Source organism: Lissotriton vulgaris, chromosome 1_2 (genome assembly GCF_964263255.1).
Source record: "Lissotriton vulgaris chromosome 1_2, aLisVul1.2, whole genome shotgun sequence".
Lineage (NCBI taxonomy): Eukaryota > Metazoa > Chordata > Amphibia > Caudata > Salamandridae > Lissotriton > Lissotriton vulgaris.
This window is the reverse complement of record NC_141686.1, coordinates 325,867,483-325,892,201: the sequence shown is the minus strand read 5'-3', so window position 1 is coordinate 325,892,201 and position 24,719 is coordinate 325,867,483.

Below are 24,719 nucleotides of genomic sequence, written 5' to 3'. Positions count from 1 at the left end.
CATGGACTCAGGATGGGATGGCTGCCCGCACCCCCCACACTCATGTCTGAATTTGCATGACCCCTGGGGCCTAGTACATTTGCCTCTGTTAAAATTCCAACAGATCCCCCTTTTACCTGTGTTGCCACTCGGCTTCGAGTGGTACTCGTTACCTGGACCCGTCCAAAAGGGCGTCCCAGAGTTTTGGCGGGAGGATTCCCCCCCGTTACTCCCTACTAATGGCACCTTCAACATCCCTGTACTCTCCATCTTTTGCCAAGACACAGAGTCGTAACAATCCCAAGACAACAACGGGTTGTGTTCTTTAGCTTTTCTAAACAGATTATCATAGCAGAACCACTGATTGCCCCCATATGCCACAGAATACTCCATAATACGCGACTGATAAATGGGTAACTCGGTCAACAACTCAGGCCTGCGCTCCCCCATGATGGAAGTAAAAATTCCCCACGCTCTGCCCCAAGTACCAATGGTCTCGTCGACCTTAAAGGCGGCCATTTTGGCACGCCAAACACTCGGATGCATGAGCTCCTTTTGACTCTTCACATGCTCGATCTCGTAATGGTCGGTAAGCAATGAAAACATATTTACATATTTATCCGCCCAAATCAATTCCTTGATTTCTTGTGGGACGTGCTGGGCAATCTTCTCCTTTCGAGAAGGTGCAGACTCCCCCCCCCGCAATCGGCAATGGCCGCTTACCTGAAGTAGACCCCACGCTTGTCGCCGAACTTGGGCCTGCTGTACTTCCAACCGCCGGGACCTGTGGGGGAACAGAAGATGGCGCCTTCGCAGCCTCCCTAGATTCCCGCAGTTGCCTCATCACTGCCCGGGCGTCGTCAGCCGTGGCGCCCTCGCTATCGTTTCCCAACCACGCTGCCAATTGTGCCGCTAACTCGGGGGGCATATCCTCCCTGTTCGCAGGGGTGACCACCACAGAGATTGGATTCCCCTCTTTCGGCACCGGGGTTGGCTCTTCTCGTAGGGCTTCGGGAACCGGGGTCTCCCCCCCAAGTGCTCCCCTTCTGGGCCTCTTGCTTTTTCCACCGGGGACTGTTCCCTGTAAAGGCCGTTTCGGTCCTCCCTCCCCATCCTTAGCCTCAACCTTTCTCTTCAGATCGGCTATCTCCTTCATGAGTATGCGGAGCATCTCCTCGGTACCGACCCGCTTTCCGACCTTCTTGGGCATTCTCAGACGGGATATCTATAAGACAAAAAGAGAGATTACAACGCTCAAAATTGCTCTTCGTTCCGTCTCGAGCTCACGTGCAGCGGGGAGGTGCAGCTTCAGAGCACAGGAACAAGAGGATGCTTTCTTGGCTTCCGCTCCTTTTATCCGTCTTCAGGGTGGGCGTGAACCCGCCCCCGCCTGCCTCCGAGGGCGGAGCCGGCCGCGTCGGTGTCTAGGCCAGCCCACTCTAGGGCGGGAAAAAGGCGCGCCCCGGCTACGCCGCTTTGGGCATACCAGCCGAGACTCGCCTCCCGCCCAAGATGGCTTCCCGGGGGGATCGTGGTACTCCACCATACGTTCGGGGGGACCGAATGGTCGCCCCTTTCCAGTCTTGCAATTGTGGCAATACATTTCTCTTGTACGAGAAGAAAGACTGTTCAATAAATGTTACCTTTTATTGACAAACGCCCGTCTCTCTGTTCTCTACATATTGTGAAAGTAAACTGCACCAACCTGACTGAGTAAAATAACTGTCTATTGCTTCACACGACCCTAGAGATTGACTCTTGATCTGAGGAGCAAAGTTGTCATGTTGCACGGTTGTTGGAAAACTGAATCCCTTCTTGTCTGTGCCAGGGAAGCTGATCACTTCCTATTTCAGTCAAGAGCGTTTCCAGTGACCTCTGAGCTAGTTGGTAACAAACCCAATTAAGTTTAGCATAGTCAGTAGAGGCCTGGAAGATCCGCACTTCTACGTCGATACTACTGTTTATGTTATTCCAATGCGCAGGGCCTATTGGGAAAATAGGAACTACGCTACAAGGGGGTGGTGATGAACAGAGTGTCTGAATTAAGCAGACCACTCTTACCCAGTCCAAAGATCAGGGCTTGATCCATCACCGTTATTTAGCTCACTGCACCATCCCAGCTCAGAACCTGGCTATATGCAAATCAGTCTGTCCCTGGCCCAGTGCAATATGGGAACAGGGCAGACTAAACTACCAAGCCAATTCTTCACCAGAAAGGAGACAAGCTTCCGGGGACCGGTTTCTGGCATTTCAGCCGTCGTCGGCCCGGCTTGCTTGAATCCTGATGGTGCAGTGAGCAAGGGACTCATGTCTGAGTATACCCTGCCACACCTATAGTGGCCAAAGACGATTCAGAAAAGGGGGTGGTGATGAACAGAGTGTCTGAATTAAGCAGACCATTCTTACTCAGTCCAAAGATCAGGGCTTGATCCATCACCGTTATTTAGCTCACTGCACCATCCCAGCTCAGAACCTGGCTATATGCAAATCAGTCTGTCCCTGGCCCAGTGCATCATGGGAACAGGGCAGACTAAACTACCAAGCCAATTCTTCACCAGAAAGGAGACGAGCTTCCGGGGACCGTTTTCTGGCATTTCAGCCGTCGTCGGCCCGGCTTGCTTGAATCCTGATGGTGCAGTGAGCAAGGGACTCATGTCTGAGTATACCCAGCCACACCTATAGTGGCCAAAGACGATTCAGAAAAGGGGGTGGTGATGAACAGAGTGTCTGAATTAGGCAGACCACTCTTACCCAGTCCAAAGATCTGGGCTTGATCCATCACCGTTATTTAGCTCACTGCACCATCCCAGCTCAGAACCTGGCTATATGCAAATCAGTCTGTCCCTGGCCCAGTGCATCATGGGAACAGGGCAGACTAAACTACCAAGCCAATTCTTCACCAGAAAGGAGACGAGCTTCCGGGGACCGGTTTCTGGCATTTCAGCCGTCGTCGGCCCGGCTTGCTTGAATCCTGATGGTGCAGTGAGCAAGGGACTCATGTCTGAGTATACCCTGCCACACCTATAGTGGCCAAAGACGATTCAGAAAAGGGGGTGGTGATGAACAGAGTGTCTGAATTTAGCAGACCACTCTTACCCAGTCCAAAGATCAGGGCTTGATTCATCACCGTTATTTAGCTCACTGCACCATCCCAGCTCAGAACCTGGCTATATGCAAATCAGTCTGTCCCTGGCCCAGTGCATCATAGGAACAGGGCAGACTAAACTACCAAGACAATTCTTCACCAGAAAGGAGACGAGCTTCCGGGGACCGGTTTCTGGCATTTCAGCCGTCTTCGGCCCGGCTTGCTTGAATCCTGATGGTGCAGTGAGCAAGGGACTCATGTCTGAGTATACCCTGCCACACCTATAGTGGCCAAAGACGATTCAGAAAAGGGGGTGGTGATGAACAGAGTGTCTGAATTAAGCAGACCACTCTTACCCAGTCCAAAGATCAGGGCTTGATCCATCACCGTTATTTAGCTCACTGCACCATCCCAGCTCAGAACCTGGCTATATGCAAATCAGTCTGTCCCTGGCCCAGTGCATCATGGGAACAGGGCAGACTAAACTACCAAGCCAATTCTTCACATTCTGACTTGGCCAATCAACTGTGATCTTACATTCTGTCCATAAGTCAGCAGGTACCACAATATCAAACAAACTATCCAAGTCCTTCAACAGAACCTTCAAAACTTTCACAAATTTTTCAAACTGTTTATTCCAATCAACAGGTTTTTCTCTCAACCTAGGAGAATGCTTTGTAAATAACAAAATATCCTGTCTGTTCCATGGAACATGAACATACCCACCTCCAGGAACCTCTCTCATGAGACACAATCTCTCTGCTTTTTCCTATTCTTTTAGTAAGAATGCAGATGATGCTTCCTTTGCTTGTGCTTCCTCCTACTTTCTTGTCCACCTAGTCCTCCACTTGTCAATGTCTCCCCATTTCTGCAAAATGTTCATTAACTCTTTGATCTGTAGTCTTTTACCAGACAATTCATAGTCTCCAAATCCTTGTCAGTAAACTCTACTTGATATGGTTTCTGTAATAATGTTGATCTCCCTGTATCGACTCTAATCTCTGAAGCAAGCTCTGTCAATCTCTCATGAAACACGTTTTATTTTTCTGGTTATACTCCTACATACAAATAACAACTACTCATCATTGTAAAGATTTAACCTTTATATTCCTACATTTACAGCTATCATTTCTGTAAATGTAAAAGTAAAGGACACTTTTATAGCGCACCTATCACTCCAAGGAGTATCTTGGCGCTCAGACAACCAGATGACAAGGTTGAGGGAAAGAGATCAACTCGATGGAGAATGCTTTACACTTTACACCAATGCTCTGCAGGCCACATCTGTTAGAGAAAACACCCAAGTTTTTAAAGCTTTCCTAAACTGAGTTTCGTGGGACAATGACCTAAGGTAGAGTGGAAGCTTGTTCCAGGCCCTAGCACCCAGAACGAAGAGAGATTTTCCTCCTTTGGTAGCCAGTCTGAATCTGGGGATTATTAGCAGGTTCTGACTAGCAGACCGCAGGCAACAGGTGGGATGGTACCGTTTAAAACCGTTACACAGATATTTAGGCCCTTGCTGTTGGAAGGCTCTAAATGTGATCAGCAAATCTTAAATAGAATCCTTTTGCCAATTGGTAGCCAATGCAGCGCTTTAAGCGCAGCTGACGCAGATGACTTACAGGGCCAACGTAGCACCAGCCGGGCAGCAGCATGTTGGACCATCTGTAGCCTATGGAGTACGGACTTATTGACTCCAGCATATAGGCTATTACAGTAATCCAGCCTCGAGGTTATTAAGGCAACTGCGACTGATTTTCTGGCTAACAGAGGAAGAAGATCAAAAAACTTCCTCAGAGATTTAATTATGTGGAAACACATACCAGCTACGGCCACCGCTTGCTGTTTAAAGCACAGTTGGTCATCAAATTTAATGCCCAGGTTTCGAGCAGACAAGATGGTATCCGGGGGGGGGCTTCAGCATCGTCTGGCCACCAGTTTTTCGGGGAAAACAGATTTTGATTTCCGAAAGGCAAGATCTCCGTCTTGCCGGAATTGCATTTGAGATGGTTCTCAGTCATCCATTTAAATGTAGCTGTTAGGCAATTTTTCAGGTTTTCCTCCGCCCCAGGCAGTTCCCCATCCAGTACCAGAATGAGCTGAGTGTCATCTGCATATGATATTGTACTAATATGAAATGATGCAATTAGCTCAATCAGGGGTACCATATATAGATTAAAAAGAACAGGGCTTAACCTTGAGCCCTGAGGGACCCCGTAGCTGATGACCTTAGCTTCCGACTGGAATTTTCCCCAAACTGTAATTTGGCGTCTGTTGTTTAAAAAGTTCCTGAGCCAACCCAAGACTGTCCCTCCTATTCCTGCGGCCACCAACCGGTCCACTAAGATGTTATGTGAAACCGTGTCAAAGGCTGCTGACAGATCTAATAAAATCAGGACAGCCTTCTTTCCCTGGTCTATGGCCATTCGTAGGGTCTCTGCTGTGAACAGCAGGGCAGACTCGGTAGAGTGTTTCGACCGAAACCCTGACTTTTTGGGATGTTGGATGTTGTTCTCCTCCAGAAAGCTCGTAAGTTGACTGTTAACAAACTTTTCCACCAGTTTGAACACCAATGGGAGCAGGGATATAGGCTGCATGTTAGAGAGGGTCGTTGGGTCAGCTAGGGCCTTTTTGTGGAGGGGCTTAACTGCTGCGAGCTTCCATTCGCTGGGGATTCCTGCTGTGGCTAGCGATGAATTTATGATGCTGTTAATGGTAGGATTAACAACCACCACCAATGCCTGCAAAACCAAAGGGGGGCATGGGTCAAAAGGAGATCCAGATTTACTAGCCAGAATGGATTTAGAGGTCTCCTCAAGGGAGACAGGCGCAAAAGACTCGAGGCAAGGGATCCTCATTACTGTCTTACCTCCTTCAACCAGTTCTAGGTTTCCTGGAGTAGAAGGTGTCAGGGGAAAGGTCTTCACAATGTCGAGGATCTTATTTTCAAATTAATCAGCGATCAAATTGCAAAGGTTTTGAGATGGAGGAATCTCTAGTGACAGGGCCGATGGGTTAGTGAAATCTTTTACCATTTTAAAGATTTATTTTTGTCCAGAGCCCGCCGTGGATATGGCCTGTAGGTAATGGGCTTTCTTAGCTAGTTTAATCCCTGCATGGTAATGCCTTCTGGCTGATTTGTAGATATTACGAGCGGCCCACTCGTATTTCCTACGCCATCTCCGCTCAAGTGCTCTCACTTCTCCCAGCTCCAACTTCAGGGCAGGCGAGAACCATGGGGCATTCCTTTTGCCCTTAATGGCAGCTGAATTTTTCCTATCAGCTGGTCCTAATAGAGCGCCAGCCGTACCTATCCAGTCACAGAATTTCTGATTGTCTATTGAAGTATTGCCTGTTAGAGCGGGCGTGCCTTCTTTTAACATTCCTATCAGATCTGGTCTGCTGGAAAATTTCTTCCAGTTTGTACGTGTTGTCAGATCTTCTATTTTTCATGGTGTCAGCTGAGACGTTGTTATTTAGTGCAATGTCAAAAGGAATGAAAAAGTGGTCGGACCAAATTTGAGGGCGCGGTGATTTAACCATTAACCTAGCCGAATTGGAGCAAATACAGTCCAAAAGGTGTCCAGCTACATGGGTCGGTTCTCGATTTCAGAGAGTGAGACCAAGAATGTCAATGATATCTGTAAGCCACCCACTCCTGGCTCTTTAGGGGAGTCTAATTGCAGGTTTAGGTCTCCTAACACCATAAAGTGTGAATATCTGAGCACCAAATCACTCAGTGCATCTCCCACAGTTTAAAGGAACTCAGTAGGAGAGCCAGGGGGACGGTAGATGAGGGCGCCGGAAAAGGTGAAGGAATCATGGATACCTAAACAAAAGGCTAAAGCTTCAGCACCTTTAATGACGCCAATTTGTAGGTGGAACATTTAAGTGAGTTGCGATAGATTATAGCAGGCCCTCCTCCTCGTTATTCACTCCTATCCAGGCGCTGTATCGATAATTATGAGGAAGAGCTTTTGCCAAATCAGGATTGGACCAAGGTCTTAACCAGGTTTCCGTGACTAAGAGCCAGTCCAGATTGGTCTCAACGATCAGGTCGTTTATGTTCTGGGCGTTTCTACAGAGTGATCGGGCATTAATGAGTCCTCCTCGAAACACAGGATTGTGAGAGGGAACTTCCAGGACAGGCTCTGGGGTCAGCGTAAACTTACACTGACCACAGCACACGGGTCCATACCAGTTGTCAGGGGTTACAACCCCATGACAGTGCGTATTAGTCGTATTATAGGAATTTAGTAACTCCCTGGACATACCTATGAGAGCCTTACGAGGGCCATGAAGCAGCACAGAGTCCCCCGCCTCGAGCGCCACCTTAGCGCTGACGGGCGCAGACGGGCAGGACTCTGGCTCGACTCCGGCGCGAGTCTGGCGCGCCTGCTGCGCATCACCGCTGCGCGTATGCATGGTAGGTTTAAATAGGGCTCACCTGACCTGGCCGCCTGAGCACTAGAGCGCTCAGCGTGATGTCACAGGCAGACCTCCCCAACTACCCCCAAGATGGCGGCTACACGAGGATTCACCAGTCAACTCGGCCCGCTAAAAGAGCGGTGGGGGCACAATTGCAGTGCAAGTGTGTGGGCAATGGTCCTGGTAAGATACGGGATCAATTAAACAATAATAGACACTTTAGTGAAAAAAAAACGGAAGTGTTTTAAAATTGCGTTTAAAATCGCGTTTCTGCTTATTAATGAGCTCGCTTAAGCACCAAATAAGTATGAAGCGCGGCACACATAAAATGAAGCTTTCCGAAGCTCCACTTTCAATCTGTTGGTGTTGAGCTTTGTTGTTCTATTCCCTGTGCCTATCTTTCTAAATCTTCTGGAGTGACCGCTGTCGAGCTTCTGGTTCCTAAAGGTAGCACAGACCTTTTCTCTTTCGAATTTCCAGCAATTCTTTTCGGAGTTTCAATTAAAGGTTCCCTTATCTGAAGATCCATTAAGGAAATGACTGAATCATACTCACTAGCTTGATCATCAGATATCACTATCTCTTTTCTGGGATTATTCAAAAGAATTGCTACAGCTTGAGGTTTTAAGCAACTCAATTTATCTCAATATAATGGGAAAACAGGACCTATAGTCACTGGTACTGTCAAAGCTTCAGTATTTAAATTCAATTGACTTATTTTCAGTACCATTTCCTCTTTAGTTCTATTCAATGCTTCTCTTTCTTTATCTAGAAACACCGTATTAACTGGTGCATCATCTAAAGTATGGGGAATTAAAGGCGTTTCCATTACCCACTTGTGGGACACCCCCGCGCCGCACGGCCACAAGCTGCTGCGTGTGCCCCTTGCCCTGCCTACACTGCCTCGTTGTTTGCCTCGCTGCCGCTGACCACGCCCCCTCCTCCGAGCGGCGTGGTCCGCGCTTTTGACTGCTTTCTCTTGTTTTGTCTTAAATTTGTGCTTGTTTCCTTGTAAATTTGTGGTGTTTTGCTGACGTTTTCCTTCCTGTTTGCCCGCCTACCTCGCCGCCCTCCGCTCTCCCTCCCCGCTTCACGCCACCGCCGATTAGCCCGCCCCTTTTTCTCTTCTGTACCCTCCCCGCTCCCGCCTCCCAGCTGCTCCGCCCACCCGCGCACTTGGCCTTATATGGAGACCGTGCGACGCAGGTGAGTGTGACCCACTTGTGGGACACCCCCGCGCCGCACGGCCACCAGCTGCTGCGTGTGCCCCTTGCCCTGCCTACACTGCCTCGTTGTTTGCCTCGCTGCCGCTGACCACGCCCCCTCATCCTAGCGGCGTGGTCCGCGCTTTTGACTGCTTTGTCTTGTTTTGCCTTAAATTTGTGCTTGTTTCCTTGTAAATTTGTGGTGTTTTGCTGACGTTTTCCTTCCTGTTTGCCCGCCTACCTCGCCGCCCTCCGCTCTCCCTCCCCGCTTCACGCCACCGCCGATTAGCCCGCCCCTTTTTCTCTTCTGTACCCTCCCCGCTGCTCCGCCCACCCGCGCACTTGGCCTTATATGGAGACCGTGCGACGCAGGTGAGTGTGACCCACTTGTGGGACACCCCCGCGCCGCACGGCCACCAGCTGCTGCGTGTGCCCCTTGCCCTGGCTACACTGCCTCGTTGTTTGCCTCGCTGCCGCTGACCACGCCCCCTCCTCCGAGCGGCGTGGTCCGCGCTTTTGACTGCTTTGTCTTGTTTTGCCTTAAATTTGTGCTTGTTTCCTTGTAAATTTGTGGTGTTTTGCTGACGTTTTCCTTCCTGTTTGCCCGCCTACCTCGCCGCCCTCCGCTCTCCCTCCCCGCTTCACGCCACCGCCGATTAGCCCGCCCTTTTTTCTCTTCTGTACCCTCCCCGCTGCTCCGCCCACCCGCGCACTTGGCCTTATATGGAGACCGTGCGACGCAGGTGAGTGTGACCCACTTGTGGGACACCCCCGCGCCGCACGGCCACCAGCTGCTGCGTGTGCCCCTTGCCCTGCCTACACTGCCTCGTTGTTTGCCTCGCTGCCGCTGACCACGCCCCCTCCTCCGAGCGGCGTGGTCCGCGCTTTTGACTGCTTTGTCTTGTTTTGCCTTAAATTTGTGCTTGTTTCCTTGTAAATTTGTGGTGTTTTGCTGACGTTTTCCTTCCTGTTTGCCCGCCTACCTCGCCGCCCTCCGCTCTCCCTCCCCGCTTCACGCCACCGCCGATTAGCCCGCCCCTTTTTCTCTTCTGTACCCTCCCCGCTGCTCCGCCCACCCGCGCACTTGGCCTTATATGGAGACCGTGCGACGCAGGTGAGTGTGACCCACTTGTGGGACACCCCCGCGCCGCACGGCCACCAGCTGCTGCGTGTGCCCCTTGCCCTGGCTACACTGCCTCGTTGTTTGCCTCGCTGCCGCTGACCACGCCCCCTCCTCCGAGCGGCGTGGTCCGCGCTTTTGACTGCTTTCTCTTGTTTTGCCTTAAATTTGTGCTTGTTTCCTTGTAAATTTGTGGTGTTTTGCTGACGTTTTCCTTCCTGTTTGCCCGCCTACCTCGCCGCCCTCCGCTCTCCCTCCCCGCTTCCCGCCACCGCCGATTACCCCGCCCCTTTTTCTCTTCTGTACCCTCCCCTCTCCCGCCTCCCAGCTGCTCCGCCCACCCGCGCACTTGGCCTTATATGGAGACCGTGCGAACGCGCAGCGGTCACGCGCAGCGGGTGCGCCGATTGTGCGCCAAAGGTAAGCCCGTCTGCGCCCGTCCGCGACCCGATCGCGACCAGCGCCAGGACCCCTGGCCCACGAAGACCCCGACCTACCCGCCTGACGTACTCCGCCGCCACCCTCATCGCACTCAACACAGGCCGACTCCCAGAATGCCACCAAGCCACACCACGACGCACCCACGGACCTTTCAGCTGCCACGCCTGCAAATTCACCTGCATCCGGACCTGCCTCGCACCAGCACCCGCCAAGTCGAACACCAGCAGCACCCACCTCAAGTGCATCCTGCTCAACACCCGCTCCGTCCACAGACACGCCATCGAACTCTGGAACCTCCTAGACGCCACAGCCCCTGACGTTGCCTTCCTCACGGAGACCTGGATGAACGCCTCTTCAGCTCCCGACATCGCCATCGCCATCCCAGAGGGCTACAAGATCGTCCGGAGGGACCGCAACGCCAACCAGATGGGAGGAGGCATCGCCATCATCCACAGGAACACCATATAGAGCATTCTTGAGAGGCTGCTAGTCGAGCGCTCAGTGCTTATTTTCTATTTCCAGAATAATTCTAAATCTGTTCTGCTTCACATAGGCAGCTTGCTCTGACTCTCTATAAGCGCTGGGATGCCTCTGGGTAACCGTGCGCGGTACAAAATTCGTTAATAATAATAATAATAATAATAATCCGTCTCACGACCAGCACCGACAACACCCTGACCAGCGCCGAACACCTGCATTTCCAGATCCACACCAACCCGAACACCACCCTCAGAGGCACCCTGATCTACCGACCCCCGGGACCACGCACCAAATTCAGCGAGGACATCGCCGACTTCGTCAGCCCGCATGCCCTCCCCTCCGCTGACTACATCCTCCTGGGGGACCTCAACTTCCATCTGGAGAACAACAACGACCGCAACACCAGCACCCTGCTCGACAACCTCGCCAATCTTGGACTCAAGCAGCTGGTGTCCACCCCCACCCACCTCGCCGGACACACACTCGACGCAGTCTTCTCCTCCAGCACAGACATCGACTTCAGCCACGCCACAGAGCTTCAATGGACGGACCACAGCTGCGTCCACTTCACCTTCAAGAGAACGACGACCCACCACCACCAGCAACAGGCCGCCCGCAGAAGCTGGAACAAGATCACAGCAGACCAGCTCGCCACCTCCCTGAGCCAGCACCCTCCTGCCAGCTCGGCGAACCCCAGCCAGGCCGCCGACAACCTCATGAAGTGGATCAGCATCTGCGCGGACGAGCTCGCCCCGCTGAGGACCCCGCCCAGCAGACCCGGCAGCAAGAAAGCCCCGTGGTTCACCGACGAACTCAAGAGCTCCAAGAAGAACTGCCGAGCCCTCGAGAAAGTCTGGAAAAGGGAACCTACACCGGACAACAGGACCACCCTCAAGCTGGCCACTCGGAAGCACCACCAGCTGATCCGCGCCGCCAAGAAAACTGCATTCAAGGACCGGCTGGACAACAACGCACACAACAGCAAGGAACTCTTCAACATCGTGAAAGAGCTATCCAACCCCAGCGCAGGAAACAACGACATCACCCCATCGCAAGACCTCTGCAACTCCCTCGCTTCATACTTCCACAACAAGATCGCGGACATACACAACAGCTTCAACAACCAACCAACGCACACCATGACCGAACAACCACCCCCCACCACCACCCTCCACGCCTGGACCCCGATCAGCACCGAAGACACCATCCGCACGATGAACTCCATCCACTCCGGATCACCGACCGACCCCTGCCCTCACCACGTCTTCAACAAGGCCGACGCTGTCATCGCACCCCACCTGCGAGACATCATCAACACATCCTTCGACACCGCCACCTTCCCTGAGAGCTGGAAGCACGCCGAACTCAGCGCTCTACTCAAGAAACCAACAGCGGACCCCACCGAACTCAAGAACTACCGCCCCATCTCGCTCCTCCCGTTTCCAGCCAAAGTCATCGAGAAGACCGTCCACAAGCAGATGGCCGCCTTCCTCGAGACGAATGGATCCCTCGACCCCTCACAGTCCGGCTTCCGAGCCAATCACAGCACCGAGACCGCCCTCATCGCCGCCACCGATGACATCCGAGCCCTGATGGACAACGGAGAAACAGCGGCCCTCATCCTCCTAGACCTCTCCGCGGCATTCAACACTGTCTGCCACCGCACCCTAGTACAGCACCTCAGCAACTTCGGAATCCAGGACAAGGTGCTGGAATGGATCATCTCCTTCCTCGACGGAAGAACACAGAGAGTCCGCCTACCACCGTACAAGTCAGAGGCCTCCGAAGTCATCTGCGGCGTCCCTCAAGGATCCTCTCTGAGCCCCACCCTCTTCAACGTCTACATGAGCCCCCTCGCGGCCATCGCACGCCAACACAACCTCAGCATAATCTCCTACGCCGACGACACCCAGCTGATCCTCTCCCTGACCAACGACCCCGCCACCGCCAGAGCCAACCTGCACGAAGGGATGAAAGAGGTAGCCGAGTGGATGACGACCAGCCGCCTGAAACTGAACTCTGACAAGACGGAGGTCCTCATCCTGGGCTCTTCACCCTCCGCCTGGGACGACTCCTGGTGGCCTCCCGCCCTGGGCACCGCACCCAAACCGACAGACCATGCACGCAACCTGGGCTTCATCCTGGACTCCTCCCTCTCCATGACCAGGCAAGTCAACAACGTCTCCTCGGCGTGCTTCAACATCCTACGCATGCTACGGAAGATCTTCTGGTGGATCCCCACCGAGACCAGGAAGACCGTCACCCAGGCCCTCGTCACTAGCCGACTGGACTACGGCAACGCCCTCTACGCCGGTACCACCGCCAAGCTCCAGAAGAGACTCCAGCGGATCCAGAACGCCTCAGCCAGACTCATCCTCGACATCCCATGAACCAGCCACATCTCCGGACATCTGAGAGACCTTCACTGGCTCCCCGTCAACAAAAGAATCACCTTCCGCCTCCTCACCCACGCACACAAAGCCCTACACGACCAAGGCACGAGCTACCTCAACAGCCGGATCAACTTCTACGCTCCCAAACGCCACCTCCGATCAGCCAACCACGCCCTCGCCGCCGTCCCCCGCATCCGAAGAGCGACTACAGGAGGAAGGTCCTTCTCCTACCTGGCCGCCAAGACCTGGAACTCCCTCCCGACCGACCTGCGCCTGACCCAAGACCACCTCTCCTTCAGGAAGAAGCTGAAGACCTGGCTGTTCGAGCAGTAGCGGCACCCCCCCTCCCCCAGCGCCTTGAGACCCTACGGGTATGTAGCGCGCTCTATAAGTGTCATTGATTGATTGATTGATTGATTTACCATTGCACTTGGGGTAACTCTACTGGGTCCTTCTTGATACCGTGGAGGGTTTTTTGTTAAGATATCCTCCAACAATTCATCACCTAATTCACCATAGCCTGTCACATTCATGTGTTCAGTTTTCTTCTTACACTTGCTTCCTGACTGTTCCTCCGCCATTAATACTGGGCGTAAACCTTCTGATACCATAGCTCTTCTCCATTGCTTCATCTGACCTTTGCGTGACTTCTAAATATCTGGAAAAAATTGTCTATATTTCCCTCCTCTGCATTTCTCCCGTTCAAATGACTCCCACTCTTCCAAAGCCTCTTACTGAGATAACCTAGGTCTCGGTTCTAAATCATTCATTCTCATTCTCAAATTCTGAAGAATTCTCCCATTAACCGTACCATGTTCTGGAAAAGCTAGAACTCCATCACCGTTTGTACTTTCCATCCAATTCTCCAACCATACACAAGTATGATATCCTCTTTCCATCGTCATAAGTGAAGCAGGTGTTTTTGGTGGCGGAATAGGAATTCCCGCTCTAGTCAATACAGGCTTATCTTTCTTAAAGAAATTCTTAATTTATTTTATTTGCAACATTTTTCCCTTTTCTCCATACATTCTTGATGAACGATATATGAAAGAATATTCTGTGAAACATTGAACTCTACTATCTGGGCGACTCACACCAGCAATCAAATCATAACCCAACGTACAATTTCTTCTTAACCAATGCTAACAAGGCTTCTATCTAATCAAATCAGGCTCACGCTCATGGACTGACCAATTGCAGTGCAGCCTTTTGTGACATCAGTTTTACTCCTTACTACTGACCCCTCCTTTCCAATCTGCTACTGTCTCACGCATGCTGTTTCAACCAATCTCAGCATGGCTCTCTGTGACATCAGCACACTCCGGCGACTGACCCTCCCGTCACTTCACAAGTGAATACTAAAACTTATTTCTTTACTTTTCTTTTAAAAAATCCATTAGTAACAATGTAAAAACATTCACTACTCTACCTGTTCCACTAATTCAACTTTTTCTGGATTCCCAGAAATTGCTCCTCTTCCACTGCGAGTAAAAGACCTCTGTTTCCTCTTCATTCAAGCTCGGAAGAACCTGCTAATCCTTCAGTGTTACCCTTGCTAGGAAATAAGACCAACGTTTCACCAGCGAACTATCTGCTGTCATTCACACCGACTTCTATATGAAATAGTCCCTAATTTAATACTGCCAGTCCTTGTGTAGCTTCTCAGTATTATTCCAACAGACGAGTAACCTCACTGCAGTGTGGCTACTGTCACCACCCGCTATTCCTTTCCCCGGGTTTTCCGGACTACATAAAACAAGACGCTAACTCTTTTGTTAAACATAAATCAATGATCAATAATTAAAATTTATCACTGTCAAACGTGGCATCATTGGTGTGAGTCTCTCTTCCTTTTTTGATGGATTGCCTCCTCTGTTTTTGCTGGTTATATTTTTTGGGAACTGTGCCACTGCTAATCAGTGCCACAGTGCAAGTCCTCCCTATGTTAAATTGATGTACCAATTGGTGATTCCATGATTGGGTTATTTGATTTACCTGTCAGCCCCTAGTACAGTGCTCCATGTGTGCCCAGGGCTTGTAAATCAAATGCTGCTGGTGGGCTTGCAGCACTGGCTGTGCCACCCACAGAAGCAGCTTGTAAAGTGTGTCTCAGGCCTGCCATTGCAAGCCCTGTGTGCAGCCTGGTACTTTCATACTGACTGGGCAAGTGCACCCACTTGTCAGTCCCTAAACCTTCCCTTTTCTTCACATCAGACACCCCTATGATAGGCCCAAGGGCAGGGTGCACTGTAAGTATAAGGTAGGACATACTCTGAAGTGTGTGGCATGTCCTAATAGTGAATTACAGCCATGTTTGTGTTTCACTATTGCAAGGCTACCTGTTCTCTATAGGGTGGAATGGGCAGTTAGATTATTACATTCTTATAATCCTAACTGACTCAGGGAACATGGTAGAAATTCGAATTTAATATACCTGAACTCAGAATGATAAATTACATCTATTAGTAAAGTTGGTTTTAATATTCTGCGTTTGAAAATACCACTTTTAGAAAGTAGGCATTTTCTTGCCTAACTGTCCAGGCCTGCCTCTGCTAGATTGTGTATTCCTTGTCTGGGTTTATGAGTGACAGGGCTGGGGGATTCCAGGAGACAGGCTGGGGCAGCCCGATAGTGAATAGAGAGATCTGCATCTAGATGGGATTTGCACCTGGGACCTGAATAGGGCTGGGCCTTCCCTCTATAATGCTGGCTCCACCTCCTGTGGCTTGTCTTATGTCTCTGCCCTGTGAAAGGAGAGAAGGAATCTTGTCAACAAAGTGCTCGAGAGCTGTGGCTTCCCTCCCCTGAGCTGGCTCCACCTCCCGTGGGGTGTCGGATGTCTCTGCCTTGCACAGTGAAAGGAAGGAAGGAGTCATGTAAACAAAGTGCTCAGGAACTGGTTTGGACTAGGCAGAGGCCTTTCTGCCTTCAGAGAACAAAGGATTTGGGGATTTGGGGGTATAAATATTGGGACCCAGTCCCAAGAACTTTAGATCACTTCTGGAACAAGAAACCTTTTGCCAAGGAGAAGAACCAAGGAAGCTGTAGGAGTTTTACTGCCCTTCTGCCTGTGTGCTGTTTGCTGGGTTGGCCTGCAATGGTTGCTTCATTGCCAAGGAAAGGAGAAGGAAATTTGTAAGGGCTTTCATAATTTACAGAATATTCTCCAAGGGCTTGAACTGTGCTTGCCTCCTGCTGAAGTCTCAGGGACAAAAGACTATGGGCCAGATGTAGGTAATTCATATTTACCGACTCTTAAATACCGAATTTTACCGATTCGGTATTTAAGAGTCGGCAATTATGAAGGGGGGAGATGTAGGTATTACAGAATCTGTAAATACCGAATTGTTAAGATTCGGTATTTACCAATTCTGTAAATACCGAATCGGTATTGCCCATTGATTCCTATGGGCCTTGAAGCCCATAGGAATCAATAGGCAATACCGATTCTGTAATTACAGAATCGGTATATACCGATTTTAGCAAGGGTGCAGGGGGTGTCACTTTGACACCCTCTAGCACCCCAAAGACGGGCATGTTTGCCATGTGGCACACAGACATGCCCTAAGGGCATGTCTGTCTGTCACATGGCTAGGTGTGCATGCACACATGTGCATGCACACCTGGAATCAGTATTTTACCACCCAATGGGATTGGGTGGTAAAATACTGATTCTGTAAGGCCTTAGGGACTCTGAAGAGTCCCACCTAAATCTGGCCGTTACCGAATCGGTAAAAATACTGATTCAGTATTTTACAGATTCGGTAAATTTACTGATTCGGTAAATTTACCGAATCTGTAAGAATGCCCCCTACATACCAAATACCCATTTACCGGTCGGTAACGGCCGAAATCGGCCGTTACCAGTCAGTAAATGGCCTCCTACATCTGGCCCTTAATCTCCAGCTCCCCTCTGAATTTCCTTGCTGGGAATTCTTAACTCCAGGCATTTGCGTGTCGCTGGGAGCTGGAAGTGCAACGCAACAAGAAGAAGTGTGTCACCGCCACAGCTGAAATCATCGCACCACCAGAGAAGCGTGTCTTCCTGAAAGCTGCCTGCTGTCCCATCACCGGAGAAGCGTGACGCCATTGAGAGAGTCGCCATCGCATCACCGGAGAAGCGTGTTGCAGGGCCTGTCGCGGCTCCAAAGTACAGAGTCGTCACAAGGCTGCCAGGGAGTCTACGCATCGGCATCGCATCGCCGCATCAAGGGTGCCATCTTCTCACATCGAAACCGGATCAATGCATCAAGGCACTATCTTGTGGACCACAACGGGCCCACAGGCCGAGAATCTACGCATAAACCCAGCACCAGTAAGGATCACGACGCATCCCCTACTCTGCACAAGCATTGAGGCACGACGCCTCATCTCCCCTAGATCACGGAAACAACGCCTCTTCCCTTTTGCGAGCCTTTTGTTTACTTGGCATTGCGCATCCATGTACTTTGTTGAGAACTGTGTCGCATTGATCATCAACTTGAACTAAGCAGCATTTTATCATCTTAAAGCACTCTTAAGTGTAGTATTGTGGATTTTTGTTGTTTGTGGTCTTGCGTTAAGTCTATATAAAGAATACCTATTTTTATAAAACCTGTGTCCATCTGTAGTGTTTTCACTGTATTACTGTGTATATTCACAAATGCTTAACACACTACCTCTGAGATAAGCCTGTCTGCTCGTGCCAAACTACCAAGGGGTTATTAAGGAGTGTAATCCCCTTATCCTGACTTAGAAGTAAGGGTCCCTATTTGGACAAAGGTGAATACCATTGCCAACTAGAGACCACCAGATCTAACAATGACCAAACTAGCCAAAAATAACCATAGCTCTGCTACCAGAAAACTGATCCAGCGGTACAACAGCAACAGATACTCCACCACCGTATACTCACCTGGGCACATAAACTCACAGTGCTTAAATCCGCTGGGGTCAAGTTTATAAATTCCCACAGTGTTCAAGATTAGTTAATTTAAACTCCTAACTAACCTATCACAGATCAAAACATTCTTATCTCTGGTCAATGGACCATTAGTTGAACTAGTTGATGGTGAAAATGACATAAAATAATTATACTTGTATTTCAATGTAAATAACCACAAACTCTGGAAGATTTTAAATCTTTATCTAAATTAAATGCATGTGAACCATTTCAAACACACAGCGCAGTCACCATCATTCATAGGAGAGAAAATTCAATTAAATCATCAAACAAATATACCACAGACTTATTCAATGAACGATGTCTAAGGAAAAAAAGAGTATAGAGAGAGACAAGAACATCTACTAATAACAAGAATGTTATAGTTACCAAGAATGGTGTGAAGACCCACCCCCTGGTCAAAGGGCTGGTAAGGGTCCCCTGGGATAGGTCAGGCAACAAAGACTTCAGGACACGATTCAGGACAGGATAGTTGACCTCAATAGAATACCGACGGTTGCGTCGCATTCCTCTCTGACACTCTCTTCCTCCTCGAGATTCTTCCACGATCTTCTGTCTAACCCAATTAAATTAGGATAGAAGGTTCTGCATTCAATTCTTCATCAGCATCACACAGCATCTCTCCCAGCAACAGCACCTCCCACAGCAACAGCATCTCAAATCACGCTAACTAATTAACTGAAGCTATCTCAATTATACCTTTCATTCTACATGTTCCACCCATTAATGTTTCAATAGCGTAGAAATACTAAATCTGATTGGTCAGGCAAGGGGTGATATCCTCACACCATGCTTACATGTTATTTAATTCAGTTAAACCATTGTTCACAAACACATCCCCTTAATTTTTATTCATAATTTTATTTCACAGCCACATTCATGTTCTATTTGCAACAAAATTGTATACAGTCTGAATGCAATTCCGCGTCGTTGAACTTTTCACCGTCCATTCCCAAGCTAGGACACTTTGGGGCCTTGGCTTTCATTTAACATCCGAATCATCATTCCGGGTTAACTTTCAGGGCCCATGTGCCGTCGTCACATGACTCAACTTACTTCAGTTATACATGAGAGGTCCAAATACGCACTAGTGATGAAGTCAGAAAGACAGATGTTACTTTTAAAAATAAATGGTTTCACTGTACACCACCCACCTCTATTCTATCCCAGTTTATTCATTAAGCTGTTCCCCATGTTAGCTTTAGTAAAAAACACTCGATTTAGTTCAAGCCAGTAGATGCCATGCACGCGAGGCTTCACAACTCCATTTTAGTATCTTCTGCTCAAAAGCAACAATTTCCCTCCAAGCGAAAGCTCCTCATACTGCGTAGAGGCAATTGACGCATGCACAGTACAGATTTTCCCATTTTAGAGCCATATTAGTCCTTCGTTCATGTAATTATCGTTAGTAAACACATAAGCAAGCTTCACTAACCTGTGTATTGGTGTGGTGCGCATTAGTTTTACACAAAACAAATTTAATAATTTGTTAGTGATTTAAAGGAGCGGATTGGTTCTGAGCAAGTCTCTTTTCTACGAGTCCTTACTCCATCACACTCTTTAAATGTGGTCATATCTCTATCCTCCAAACCACGCACGGATGTATCAGTAACCTTCCGGTGGGACATAGGCAGCAGCAGCCAGTATCAAATTCTTCGTGCACGGATCCCTGAGCATTCATTCTGACCTAATGATGTGCTCGTCCTCCCCTCCATCTGTGGAAAAGGGATGGGTCATAACCCCAAAGGAGTCCCTGTTTGGGTGCCAACTGAAGGAAGTGACCCGTTTAGGGCCTCCCGGGTACCACCGACCACCTCTCAGCCTTCCTTAACAAATGAAGAGTAGGAGTGACCGTGGAAAATATATACCAATAATTGTTTATTCAGATACGCTCAGAGTTGGGCCACAACTGTATAGACTCAAAAGAGTGCTATAGAGGGAACTGAACAATAACAAGTATGGATACATTATACAATTGTTTGGCGGCCATCTTAGGTGAGGAAGCACGCCGGTCGGGCAGTGCTCGCTCTAGTGCCCAAGGACGCTCGACCCCTCATAAGGAGATCATGCTTACGCGCAGCAGGAACGCCGGATCACTGCCGGAGTCACGCCAGAGTCCAGCCCGTCTGCGCCCGTCCGCGCTGAGGACGGGCTGCAGGACGGGCTGCTCATCGACATCTCGCACTCCAGCTAAGGTTGGTTAACTCACAACCTGTCTCCCAACCGTCTGACGTATTCTGCTCTTGCTTTAACTTCTATGCGATCCTGCCTACCCGTCTCATGTACCTCCTGTACTTTGCCTACTCATTATTTTACCTGTGCAGGTTGTGGCTTTTCTACCGGTAAAATGATGCTCTCTAAGACACAAACTACCAAGGCACATTACCGGGGCAAAAGGAAGGCCACTAAGAAACTTCAGACTTCCCCTCCTCTCCAATTTTGGAGTATTATTTGTAGATCGCTTCCCAAAAATAAATTCAATTTGTTTGATTTTATAAATGAAGAGTCGCCAGACGCATTGTTTCTGACTGAGACCTGGCTCCACGAAAGCTCTGGACCTGACATTGCCATAGCCGTTCCTAACAACTACGTGATGGTACGTCAGGACAGGGCTTCCGGGAAGGGTGGGGGGATTGCTATTATTTTTAAAACTATCTACCAATGCAAGTTGGAGTAGTTTTCCCTTCCTGGATGTTAGGCCGCTCTATTTAAACTAAAGATTGTCCCTCAACTAACGCTTTCCGGTCTTTTGATATACCGCCCTCCGGGCAATGCTGGCCCTTGGATATTATCATTGGCCGATATTATATCCCCTGTACTACTAAAAACGGCTAATTTCACCATTCTTGGTGACCTTAACATCCATCTTGAAGATGCTGAAGGTACTCTCAGTCAGTCGTTATTGTCTGACCTTGAAGTTTTCAATCTTTTACTTCGCAACTCTGGGGCTACTCATTCGGCCGGCCACTTGTTAGATCCAATCATTTCTAATTTACCTTATGACTGTTCCCAAAGGGCCCGCCCACTAGAATGGTCTGACCATTTTGCGGTACACTTTATGTTACCTCTCTCCTTAACCAATGCTAAGCCCTGTGTTGGTAAGAGCAAGCCTTCCTATCGGTGGGACAAGCTTAATATGGTGGCATTCAATCAACATCTTACTGAATCTATTCCGATTCTGGAAAAATCTGGACCAGAATCTAATGCTGTAGTTTCCCAGTGGTTAATGGATGCTGTAACTGCATTCCTTCCTCCTATATCTAACAACCACAGATCCCTTCATCCTCCCGCACCTTGGTTCTCTGAAGAGTTAAAATTACAACGAGCCAAGTGCAAGACCTTGGAAAGAAAATGGAGGCTCTCCTATTCAACCCCTAGTAAGGCAGCTTATAAAGAAGCACTAAAGAGCTATCACGTTAACTGTAAATTGGCCAAGGCCACCTTCACGGGATCTACGATTACTCAGGCACAGAACTGTCCGCGGACACTTTTTGCAGTGGTGAAGAGGCTAACGGGAGCAGATACGGTACCTTCTCCTCCGGCTCTGGATAAACCACAGTGTGATGCTATTGCAGATTTCTTTATTTCTAAGGTGGAGCGTATTCATGAATCCTTGATTACCCCTCCGCCATCTGCTGGTCCCTTACCAGCGGCTACCTCTAGCAGTCCTCTTCCCCTCCCTTCAATGCTCATCAACGATTGGCTTTTGTTTGATGACATCACCTTTTTATCGTGCCTAAACAGTATTAGGTCAGGCTCCCCTCGGGACCCTGTGCCTATGAAAATCTTAAAACTGTTGGACCTCGAGCCACGGAGAGTCCTAATGAGACTTCTGAATACATCTCTTACAGAGTCTATTGTGGCACAGGAGTGGAAGCATGCCATGGTCGTTCCCTTGTTGAAAAAGACCGGCGCGGACATCACTAACTTAGCCAATTTTAGGCCCATATCCCTGCTGCCTGTATGTTCTAAAATTTTGGAACGACATGTGAACACCCAGCTTAACTCGTTTGTCGAGAACGTGGGATATCTTCATGCGTCCCAATCCGGGTTTCGCGCTCATTATTCCACTGAATCCGCACTCTTTGGGGTAACGGAGAGGCTTCGGCACGGTATCGATCGCAGGGAGACCTTTGCACTCATCCTTTTGGATTTGAGTACAGCGTTCGATACCGTGTCTCATTCCATTCTTCTTGACTCTCTCCGCTCCTTTGGTGTTGCTGGATCTGCTCTGGCCTGGATTGCCTCCTTTTTATGTGGGCGCACCTTTCAGGAGTTTTCGACAGAAGCTGAATCTGCTGTCTATTCATCAGCATACGGCGTCCCCCAGGGGTCGATTTTTAGCCTTTTGCTGTTTAACATCTATATCAGACCCCTTGCTACCATCTTGGAGGACGCCGGTTTGACAATCTATTCGTATGCCGACAACATGCAGATCGTGTTCTCTCTTTCCAGCAGTGAGGACCATGAGGTCTCTGCCTTGAAATCTGGCCTGTCACGCGTTGCTGCTTGGATGCACGACCATCTGCTCAAGCTCAACTGTGACAAGACCGAGGTTGTTATCTTGGGAAAGAATAAAGATCTGTGGGGCCCTCGGCATTGGCCCTGTGATATGGGTCCTCTGCTGAATCCAGCACCCGTAGCCCGCAACCTCGGTTTCCTCATCGACGATAGGCTCTCTATGAGACAGCAGGTAACAAAGGTCGCTGCAAACTGTTTCTCCACCTTAAGATGGTTGCAGAAGATCCTATGGATGCTACCTTGCTCCACTCGGAGAACAGTCGTCCAGGCTCTTGTGATCTCCCGCATCGACTATGGGAATGTGCTTTATCTTGGGGCCGAAAAGGCCACAATAAACAAACTCCAGGTGGTGCAAAACTCGTCAACTCGTTTACTGTGTAATGTACCCCAGAGATCTTCCGCAGCTCAGGCTCTGCATGACCTTCATTGGCTTAAGGTCCCGAACTGTGTAAAATTTAAAACCTTATGCCTTCTTTTTAAAATCCGGCAGGGCTCTGCTCCTAAATACCTGCAGAACCTGGTTCAAGTCTACAAGCCTGGTCGCACTTTAAGATCTTCCACTAGTGGCGATTTCCTGGTCCCCAGAATTAAATTGGCCAAAATGGGCGGCCGCTCGTTTTCTTATCTTGGTCCAAAGATGTGGAATGCTCTTCCGTCGGCTCTGAAAGCCGAGACTGATCTCCTTCCTTTTTGAAAAAAACTGAAGACCCTTCTGTTTAATTGATCCCTCTGCACTGTTTGTTCTGGTTTGGGCCTTTTGCTGGTTTTCTTTCTTTTATCTATCCCTGGCGCCGGGAAACCCATTGAGGGTAGCTGCGTGCAATACAAGTTTAAATAAATAAATAAATGTTTAGTCAAGAACAAACTCACAATGGAATTTTGCAATCAGCTGCAGATAAACAGTGAAAGACTCACAAAAAATGTTTTTGCTCCCATTTCTTGCACAACTCAGCCCAATCCCAGGCTGTTTCACCCTGTGCTATGATCAAAGTACCAGACAGGGGAAGGGGGCTTCTATCTGGTGGGAATGCTATGTACTGGCACTAACTGTTCATTATTGCAGAAACTAAACTTAGCTAAGGGCATTTCTCGGAAAAAGCAAAAGGATTAGTTTTGATCATCATACAAAATGGAGAAGAACAGAAAATTTTGTAGCGAATGTTAACTTGTACATGGCGTTATACGCGTAGCAATGGGCCTAATCTAACACGGGGCCTCCTTACTTTTATTTTTTTAAGAGTGATCCTCTCTCTCTTCTGGGGATGTCTTATTGGTCTCTTTCTTTTGGTCACCCCCACTATATCTAGTTTTGGGCACTCTGGTTCTAACCCAATGATCAGCCTTTTTCCCCAACCCTTGGGGAGAGATTGGCCCCAGGTCTACTAGGAATTGATGCAACTTCTCTTGGTAACAAATACTTAAAAGACTCTCCTTCATTATCAAATTATAAAGCCTTTCAAAGTCATGTACATTGTTCCCAGCTAACCAACTTGCTAGTGATTTCACAGAGTAGTCTACAAAATCCACCAAGGTCTGGCTCTGAGTTTTTCAAGTCTCCCTGAACCGGATTCTCTACTCTTCAGTGGTGAATCCAAAGGCCTCTATCAGGGTACCCTTCATGACATCATCTGATTCAGACTTTTTCTCATTCAGTGTTAGGAGTCTAACCCTGCCCTTCCTGAGAACATTCTCCACAGTCTAGCACCCCAAGAATTACTGTGGAACTGTCTGCTAAGACAGGCCCTCTCAAATTCAATGAACCTCTTGGTGATATCAGCACCCTCAAAGAATTTTAGGACAATCCCTTTGGGGATTTTAAGGTCAAAAGAATCTACTTTCTCCCTAGTCATTATCGTGCTGCCACCAGAGATGGGCCTTAGGCACAACTCGTTTCTCTCTCGCTCTGTCGCTAGGAGTTGTCCTTCTATTGTTGCCCTCCTGGCTTGTCTTTCCAGAGCAAGCTCTTCATCTGAAAGTGTTTCTCTGGCTTGTGGTTTTGTCCATCACTTCTGTTTACTGTATGTTGATCCTCTGTGGAATCAGAGTCGTCGTCTGGACGCTCTTTGTCATACTCTGCCAAAAGCTCCTGGGGCTGGGATTTGGTAGGGTTTCACCCAGTCTTGAG